This window comes from Takifugu rubripes, chromosome 1 (genome assembly GCF_901000725.2).
Source record: "Takifugu rubripes chromosome 1, fTakRub1.2, whole genome shotgun sequence".
NCBI classification, from domain to species: Eukaryota; Metazoa; Chordata; class Actinopteri; order Tetraodontiformes; family Tetraodontidae; genus Takifugu; species Takifugu rubripes.
This window is the reverse complement of record NC_042285.1, coordinates 4650684-4658652: the sequence shown is the minus strand read 5'-3', so window position 1 is coordinate 4658652 and position 7969 is coordinate 4650684.

The window sequence follows — 7969 nt, the reverse complement described above, 5'->3', positions numbered from 1 at the left end:
CGACACACACCCCCACAACCCTCTGCAGTCAGACGGCTGGCGTAAAGAACACACCATCTCGCCCCGACCCGGGCTCTTCAAACCCGGGGCCCTGCCCCCACCTCATCCCAGCAGCCGCCCCCTCTAACCCCACGTCTCCCCGGCGGTTCCTCTCTCTCTCTCCTCCGTTCCCCTTCTCATTTATGTCTTTGCGGCGCAGCTGCTGCCCAGAGAACCGAGGGAGCGGCATTCACATCTGAGCACATTAGTCACCAGATGTCACCTTTTGCTGCCAGCCCATCGAACATCCGAGCAGACAATGCCCCGCGCATTCTGAACATCTGACTTACAATGTGTCCTATCAAGGGGGCTGGGTGGCGCTCTGGACTCCAGCAGCCGCGGCTGGTGGTGGCCTCACAGTGACACCTAGAGCTTCCACGCCTCGTAACCCTGCCGTCGGGAACCGCCGAGATACTGCAGGAAAATGAACACCATCTCGGTTCCACGGTAAGCTCAGAAGTTCCTCAAGTTCCTCTGGGGCGCTCGGAGATCTGACACCTCCCCTCCAAAGATCTGCTGCTGTCACCTAAAGGGGTACACGCGCTCCACCCGCGAGGACGCGCAAGGAAGACCAGGAAAAAAGGTCTCGCCGAGTCGTGTCAGAAGAACACTGAGTAGAAATTTCACAAAAGGAAAGCCCGGAGGCGTCGAATGTGTGGATCACAGGCTTCCATTAACTGGCGCTTGTACTTTTTTCGAGAACCGCGATGGAGCGAAAACTTTCCAAAACACGCAACTCGTGCAGTTCACTCGCACGTCGCACGCCGCGTTTGACTTTCACGAGCGCACGCTCGAGTTTAAAGGTGATTCTTTGATGGGTATTTGTATTCAAAAGGATCAGATGCTGGGAGTTCTGCTGATACGTGTGGAACGGGGCCCTCTGTCAGAGTGAGCTATTGCATCATCGCGTGCAGCCTCAGGCGGCACCTGACCGAGTTTCATCGTTTGACGGGTTGGGGATCGAGATCCCGCTGCAGTATCTAATATTAAAAAGGAGACATTAATTGTTAAAGTCCAGAAGACCCATCTGTCATTAGTTGTCATCTCTACCGGGGACCAAATCTCTCGGTTCTTTACCACCTGATTGGCAGAATGACAGCGTTTCTGATAAAACAATCATTCACGCGGCACTAAAATCGTCATTAGAACGCGCTTCAGGCTGTCCGGCGTTAAGATTAAAGCGTGAAACGTTTACAGTAATAAGACTGATAATACAAATTTGCAATTGCAATCAAGCGCTCGCGCCCAGAAGTCGCAGGATTTTGGATCTGGCCGCTATCAAAGACTCACCTGTGTATCATTACCGCTTCTTTTAATGATGTGTTCCGCTACACCCCACATTGCTTTTGAAGACACGCTCTCCTTCCCTCCATCCATCTGCCGTTAGCTGCTGTTCATCCCCGCACCGCCACCAGGCCAGAGATGGGGATGCATCCTGGCTGGGTCACCAGTCAATCACAGGGAATAAGCACCGTTGGCTCACTCCTAGTGCTAATCTGGAGTCTGCAAGTCTACCTACTCTCCTTTTTTTTTTTACAGCTGTTGCATCTCAGGGAAAAACACGTCACCTTGCCTTCTTGCAATGCGGTGACTCTGCTCACTGTGCTCGAATGCAAGGTATTTATGTCTTCATTTTCAACAAAAACAAAGGGCTGAATCCCCTCATGCAGTGTGTGTTTCACACGACGGCACACGCGACTGTTCCTGCTGTCCCGCATCAGACAAAACAGCAATTTGTTGTTATTTCATCCCCATGATTCATCCTAGTGGCACCTTATCTGCAGCTGGAAGCTTCCCGCTCCGCCCTCTTTCTCTCTTTCCCCCATATATTAAACGATGGGTGGCACTCTCCCCTCATGCTGCTATCTGCCGCGTCGAGTCACCTCCAGACACATTAGCATATTTATCATCAGCTGCGCAGACTTCAAAGTCAGATCGCGCTTCGCACAGAGATGGGAAAGCGCCACCAGGAAGCCGGCACAGATTGCAAAGCACTAGGTGTTCCCCTGGGATGAAATATCCATTTAGGTATGAGGAGCAGGGGGGGGAGGCCACAAGCAGAATTCAATTCATTTATTTGCCGTGGTGATGATGTCTTTAGCACTGACTTTAAATATTTGCTTAGCGCTAAACACAGCTTTCGCCACAGTTTTGTGATGCTAACACGCAGCTAATGCTGGAGGGAGTTGTGAGGATTTCCAGGCTTTCACTCAACGTGCAAAAGAAGATGTTGTCAGGGAGATTATTTACATAGCACATGATATGCATCAGCAAAGCAAACATGGGTTTCTCCGAGAGAAATATCACACTGTGGTTAAATTAACACCTCGAGCGTTGCTTTTAATTTCATAGATACACTAAAGTGTGCATCTGTACTGCCCGAAAACCAGAATTTAGAGTAGCTTTCCTGCTGTCAGAACACCCACAATTCACCTCAACTCAGGCTTGGGTTTGTGTTCTGTTGACTGACAGTTTATTCCAGTGTGACCTGGGTTAACGGCAGGTTCCCTGCCTGCAAACATGGGCAATTTGCGTCAAGTTGATCGCCTCTGTCAACATATATATTATATTTTCAACAGGTCGGCATTCAGAGTGAAGACATATTCACAAATCACAGTTTTGCACATTTGATAGACACATCGTGAAACCTAACGTAACACTTATGAGCAGAACAGCACATCTGACAAGGGGTAACTGTTAATCATGCTAGCCTCAGCTTACCAGCTAGCTGTGTTAGCCTTTATCAGTGCCATATTTTGTGATCTGACCTGTAGTTTACCTGTTTCTCAGCGGCTACGTGGACGTATAAATCTCGATGGATATGTGGTTTTTCATTTTAGCTAATCAAGATTGTCTCTAGGTGCTTTCCTGGTAACCAAGAGCTGGACCCTCCAGTAAGCCACAGTGGAAAAACTCCCTTTTAACCCCTACCCTGGCCTGGTAAAAGGCAAGTTTGGGTATTCTTGGAATGGCATTAACACTATCTTAACAGTCTCTATGTTGAAAGGTGTAAATATTGTGTTATTTCAGGTCTGGGAATGCGTAGGAGCATTCCAGGACCACCTGCACTTTGCAATAGCTCTGACCTTTAAGTGGTGTCTGTCTTTGGTTATTGTCACTGTTTGGTTTTGATCGCATTTATACAACACCTCCTGTGACCCACCGCTGTGTAACGCCCCGCTGGTCCTCACGCTCATTCTTCCTCGGTTTTTAAACGCACGCTCGCGCATGCGAGCTCTGTTAATAATGTGATTTGAATCATTAATATGGTACATTGTAGTCGCCCCATTATAATTGGAAAATTAGTTACAGCACAGTGTCTAAATGCTTCCTACAACACTAATGCCATCCCTCTCTGTGTGTCATCTAAATCCTATGCTAATGAAGCCTGGGCCCACAACATGCAGGAGGTTGAATATCAATTTAATCAGGCCCTCCCTGCAGGGGCTTTCGCAGAGAAATGACAGCCAAAGTGCATTAGTAATTCTACTGCTGTCACTTCTCATAGCTGCTTACCTTGCAAACAAACTGCTCTAATGGCACCTGCCTGGTGGGCAATTTAGACGCTGAAGAGGCAGCAGAACATGAAATGGACTGCAGACCACTGACCTAAATAGCAAAAGGGCCAAATCTAAACAAGGACTGGCCGCCTTGTTGCTGCAGAGGAACTCGCGTGGGCTGTAAAATGCTTTTCTGTGTCCCACCCCGAAAGAGAGGAGATGGAGAAGAGACAACAGAGCTGCGTGTCCCGATCGGGGTGTTCATCTGCCATCCAAAGTGTGTCATACCCGGTCCGTTTCTGTCGCGCGTCCGCAGATAAAATGCTTAAAAACACAAAATTCTTTAATACGTAAATGAATAGATAAAAGGAAGAGTTCATTCCCTCCTCTCGTACAATTGAATTGCTTTGACATAATCCCCTCTTATTCCTCAAGGGGATGGGGGATGGAGAGAGCATGATGGGATTGGTGGTAGTGTGTGTGTGTGGGGGGGTGGGGGGTGGGGGGTGGTATGGCTCATTTCAGTGTCAGCCTTTGTACGTCAGCAGGGGAGGGGGGGAGATGTCATTTCTCACTGCACTCAGTGTAGCAGCTCATGTTTTCATTCACTCCGTGTCATCGTAGCACTCTGAAGCAGGGAGTGTGTCACTTTGGCGCTCTGATTTGCACACCAGGACTGGTGCACGAGCGCCACCTGTTGTTGGCACCCGCACGCCTGAATTTGTGTGTCTTTTTGTCTGCTTGTTGTGAATAATGTGGCTTTAAGACTGTTGGAGACCTGGGCTAAAAGGCGACTCAGCGCTCGAGATGCCTCTTAGCGGCCCCCCCAATGGTCAATAATGTCGGGCTGTATTGAACATGTCAGAAAAGAGGAGGCGGCGGCGGCGGCGGTGACGGCGGAGCCAGGGCAGACAGCATCCGGGTGTCGTGCTGGGCAGATCCATTCCAAGATGTGGAGAAAAATTAAAATGGATGAGTCAAGTGGTAGATGAGGCAGATCTATAATGTGTTCCTGTTGGCGGGGGGGGGGGTCATTGATAGAAATGGATCAATTTTCCAGTCCCCTTGGGAGGATGCTGCGCTTGGTTCTGCAATAAACTAGACAAAGCAAATTGAAAGTCCACCGTGTGCCATTTCATAAAATAATCAATCTACAATAACAAAAAAATAACTGCAAAGATGTGCTTTTACCTAAGAGTAAGATGATTGTATAAGCAAGTTCTCTGTCATCTCCATTCTCGCCACTAGGTGTTGCCAAATCTTCCACGTTGGGCATTCCACAGTTCGGGTTTTACCCTTTGAATGTGTGTTTTTGGACGACCTCTTGCGTTGCCTTCTTGGACATTTGGGCCCAGTTGAGAACATACACAATGAGATTAGCAGTGACGGCTCCCTCTAGTGGCAGGCTGCAGTCGGTGACTAAAATCTCCCCTTCTTTGTTGCCAGATAAAATGGGATGAAACGATAAAAGAACTAACATAGATAGTCCCCAGAACTGGGTCAACATAAGCTTGGACAACCTAGACAAGCCCCCAGCGGTGAGTGAGGGGTAGAAGGAGGTAAGGCGCCGGTCACTGCTGGTAGAGAGTAAAGTTTCATTCTCCTGCACAGAAAGAGAATTGAAACGATTTCCTAGAAACAGCCTTAGAGCTTTGCCCATCCTCTTGCATGTAGACACAAGGTGCCGACTTGTTCTCTAGTCTTTAACGCGACAGAAACAGGGCCTGCCGTTCTCTCCCAGGCATTAGGTGAAGAGCTAACAGCTTGGCGTGATTAGTGCCGTCTCATATGAGGCCCCTGTTTGATGACGCGGAGCAGGGCGGAACGCGTCCCATCCGCGCGTGGCGACTGCTGATTTAAGACACCGGGGCGAAAATCGGCGCGAGAGCCAAGGCTGGTTTCATTTCACCCTTAACTATGCATGAATATTTCAGGTGCGGCGCGGAGTCGATGAGACAGTATCTGATGGTCTGTTTAGCCCAGCCTAGCTGCTGGTACAGCAACCCAATGAGATGATTCACTGCTGAAGACGCTTTAATCACAGCCAAGGGACTGAATCTAAACACTCCTGTTCCGTCAGCGAGAGGATCGTGTCACGAAATAACCCTCCTTTTGGATTTAATTGTCATTTTTGGCTGTTTACACATTCAGGAGAGGGTATAGTCTTTTTCCCTGAAGCGACGCTGGTGTTCTGTAATGATCTGGCGGACTCAGACAAACCGTTTAGCGAGATCAGATGCTTCCCCTCTGATCTGTTCAATACATGACACACATTTGCACCCCGGTTCGCGGCGCCTCTGCAAGCGCTCGGCCCTCTTAGCCTTCTGTCAAGACCACAATTGAGCGGAAAAGAGGGAGAAAAGCTCGACATCACTGACTTTTCCGTAAACAAAGTCCTGACACCGGATAAGAGGCCTCGCCGACCACAAGGCAAAGAGGCAGAAAACAGGACGTCTTTAAATGAAATTAAATGAGCCCGTCCAAGCAAGACAAAGAGGATGCTGGGGGGAAATAAGGTGCATTAATACACGCAGATCTACTTATGTGCTCCAGTGTGCGGTATGCAAATGTTTTGCAAACATCAACTTGGCCTGGTGGAGAATGACAGGATCATTTGATGCGGCGCGGCTTTTTAGCAGAGTCCCCGCAGAAAGCTATTTTCACAGGATGTTATGTATGCATTTTTCAGACAGATTGCTGCAGGAGACAGGAGCTCAGGAGGGGAGCAGACACGACTGGAATGAAGCATGAGCCGCAGTCGGCGGAATGGAGCCAAGCCGCAACGCAGCCGTGCAAAGAAAGCGCGCGTTCGCCTGACGTTCCCCGGCGCGACATTTACGAGGGAGCAGTGCTAACAACACGCGCGCGACACAGACGCCGCTCGCTTAATGTGGACGTGTCAAAGCTGCAAAGGCGTTTGCATCCAAACCAACGACGCAAAAGCTAATATTAGCGCGCAAGCTAGATTTGCATGCTGGAATCATTTCATTGGGTGTCAAACCGGGATTAATACAACATCCATGCAGAGAATTATTACTCCTGTTTATGGCTTCATCAATAGAGTCTGTCAGATGTTATATCATCCATTATCCATCATTCTACTGTTTTTCAGCATGAGAGACAGGGACACACCCGAGCTCAGTGGACAGGATGAGAGACCGGTGGACACTGTTGTCCCACAGAGTCAATTTAGAGTCCTCAGTCAATCTGATGTGCTTGTTTTTGCAGTAAAACCATGAAGGGAGTTGGAGAACATGCAGACTTCAAGTGACTTCGAGCCCCAGAGATTCACTGAGCTAACTAGCATCACCTCCTATACCACAACAGCATCCACTAAAAGAATCAAAGTTGTCATGTAAAAGCATTTTATGTGGCACATATGGCGGCCTGCTTGAATATCTTTGGGCTTTGACTCTCAAAAAGACTGAGGAGAGTTCTAAGAATCAAGATTTAGATGGTTTTCGAGGTGCAGGGAGGCAAAAAAAAAAGATCGCCGAGATATTCAAAATACACTAATCGCAAAGAGACGATAAAATTAATAGATGTCAGTGGCGTTCTTGTGGAACCGACTCCACAGATACGCTTGTTTTGAGCGAACGTGTCGCCCTTTTGATCCAGGCCTGACACCTGATTTCAAGGGAGCTGCCAAGTTTTGGGGACGCCTTCATTTGTTCGCCAAATTCCAGACGCAGACGGTGCGAACTGTCCTCTCGGATGATGCGCAGCTTTACCAGAGGTGGATTAGAGGAGCACAGGCAGCGTGAGCGCTTGAAGAAATGCGACGGCCTCCTTAGCCGACGGCGGTCGCTCCCCGGAGGGAGCCCAGATCAGACCCCGCCATCTGCCGGCTCCTCCAGGTGAACGAAAACTCATCCCGGCAGATGACCCCGAGCGCCCTGCCACTTCCAGCCTCCGTCACCTCATTATCCATATTTGGGAGCTTGGTTTGCCTTTTACCAGGGGTGGAACCGACGTGAGCATCGGCGACTTTTAACGCGCTAAAATTGGCTCATTTGTGAAGGAAGGAGGGGGGGGGGGTTGAACAGAGGGAAATGTAGGGACGGTCATTGGAGGGAGGGGGGTTGCGATGCTTCGGAGAGGTGCCTCATTTTCCAGCGCCATCTGTTCTGGGTTCTGCAAGCTGGATGCCTTGTTTGTGTCAGCTCCCACGCGTTCCGTGCAGCCGGACGCCAGCAGCAAGGAGCGGCGTCACCTGTTTCAAACAACTGCACGACGTGACCCGCCGCGTCCGCTAACTACTAATCACACCGCGTTTGATGATGTTGTTAACCCTCCGCTCGAGGAGTTCCTCCCCTCGCCGTCCGAGCCGCCGCTACCCTTAGCCGCGGGAGACGGGGACAATCAAAAGGTTGAGGGAGGAGAAGAAGGAGGGCCAGACCTGACCTGGAGGCTGAAGCAGACAGATAGAA